Raw genomic sequence first — 2175 nt, forward strand, 5'->3', positions numbered from 1 at the left:
AAGAATAAAATTATCCTACCATAATACAGTTCAAACAGAAATGTGCCATTGTTATTTTATTTTGAATTTAGGTCCTATTTGCTAAGCTGGTCCTATTGGTCCTGAGTTCCATTAAGAACATCTACTTCACAGAACTCTTTTGAATGTTTCCTTTTTAAGAAATCTTACATATTTTTACATTTATGTAATTTCAGAGCATACTAACGTAGACAACAAAACTTAAAATTCTAATATGGAGTTTTAAAAAGTGCTATATGATAAGACAGAAACATAAAAATATTGCTATAATTTTCTCCCACATAATATTTGGTTGATGAGTCATAGTGCTAATTACTATTAATTGTTACTTTTAACTATTTTTATTGCTATTTTGTTTAAAAAATAGCATTTATGTAACAGAAAATTGGATATACAGAGTAATACATAATTTTAGATAAACACTTTATTTTTAATATTTTATGTTAAAGAAAGTACATGTTTTGTATGAATACAATTATATATTTATTATTATCATGATCAATATTATTATTCATTTTCAGTCTGTGTCCTGGGTTGGCTCCCTAAAATTTGGTCATCCTACAAAAAAGTCAACTGTTCAGCTTTTTAAAAATAGAGATCCCCAGCTGGGTGGGGAAGAGTCTATGGTTTTGTATTTTAAGATGCACCCAAGAAATACTAATGCATAGCTGCCCACTTTGGGAACCACTGTAGTATTCCCCTGGAGGCTGGAGGATTCTTAGAGCTTTGTCTCAGATTCAGGAAGTTTTGTGCTGAAACTACCAAATGGCAGCACTGTACATGAGCTATGGAAGTATCGATAGTTTATATTTTATTCCAAGTTCCTTAGTATTAGGGGTTCAGCTTTTATCTCTGTCTGCCTGGTGACAAAGAAGTTTGGTGAAATGTGGCCAGAAGCAGGGAGATGGCAGAGGGGAGTGGCAGAAACGCAGCCGTTGGCAGGCTTTAATATTCATGAGTGACAGGAATAAAGGGAAGTCCATTTTTTCAATGCCTTAACCATATGCCTGTTGTCAGGCCCGAGGGCCTCTTCCGTCCTTGTCAAGGGGAGTGCTAACCTTCTCTCCTTTCATATAACACAAACATAAACCAAATAAAAACAACAATTGGAATACATTCTTTCCATTGCTCAGATCCCAGGTCTAATGGAATTAGGAATTACTTTTCTAGTAGGAAAATGCCTGGATCTGGGATATACGGTGTAGGACGATGGAAAATATGAACATTAAATTGCTTCACATTTCTCTCCTTTTACTTGGTCTTGAACCATCTAAACTGATTTCAGCCACCTTACATGGGAATTTAATAGTACTATTTCACAGGACTCTTTCGAGATATTTTGTTAAAGGGATATTTGAAAAAAGTCCAAATATTAAAATGGAAGGTAAATGGTAAATATTATTATCTTCTTCATTTCCTTCTTCAAAATATTACTGGCAAGTGTAACACTAACGTATATGAATTAGAAATAAAATATGTCATAAAATAAACCTGGATTAAAGTTTTGCTAGAGATTGGATAATTTTATGAGTTTTTAAATTTTTCTTATATAATATTTGAACTTAGAAGAAAGGAATAAAAATTGTGATTCTTTTATTATAGATATGCTTGCTAGAGTTTGTTATAAAAAGAAAGAAAGATTCTGTCAATCTCCGGAGGTCTATGGTGTTTCCTTTCGTGTTGTAAGCCCCATTTTTCCTTTGGTGGCACCTCAATAAATATTCCATCCTGACTGAACATGAACGTGCACACTAATGAATATAGATTGTGAACAGGAACCTAAATTATAGAACCATCATCTAAGCTCATTCAAAGCTCTAAATTTGACAGCAAATGCTCACAACTGGGTGAGCAGGGACACAGTACAAAGTTTACACTGTTACAAAGATAATTACACTCAGAGTCAACGTTCCAGGGTTTCTCCTGAACTCTTGGCAGGTCCTGTAGCTCTAGAAGACATGGGTGAAATAGGTGATAGCAGATGATTTTCTTACAGGAACTGGCAGCTTACTTTTCAAGCCTTGTAAAGATTAAACAATATAATAAAAAGGAATTATATTGTCATCAAAAAGTGTGTCTTGGCCATAGCGTTGTTCACATTTCCTTACTGGGAAATCTGTCTACTAAGAGCTTCAGTAAAATTCCAACTGCGAATGT

The 2175-nt window shown here is 33.9% G+C and overlaps 1 pseudogene; it reads right to left on the bottom strand.

Moving 5' to 3' along the window:
- Positions 1–984: 984 nt before the first annotated feature.
- Positions 985–1098, bottom strand: LOC128566251 (uncharacterized; annotated as a pseudogene).
- Positions 1099–2175: the final 1077 nt, after the last annotated feature.

The sequence above is a fragment of the Nycticebus coucang genome, chromosome 14 (assembly GCF_027406575.1).
Source record: "Nycticebus coucang isolate mNycCou1 chromosome 14, mNycCou1.pri, whole genome shotgun sequence".
Lineage (NCBI taxonomy): Eukaryota > Metazoa > Chordata > Mammalia > Primates > Lorisidae > Nycticebus > Nycticebus coucang.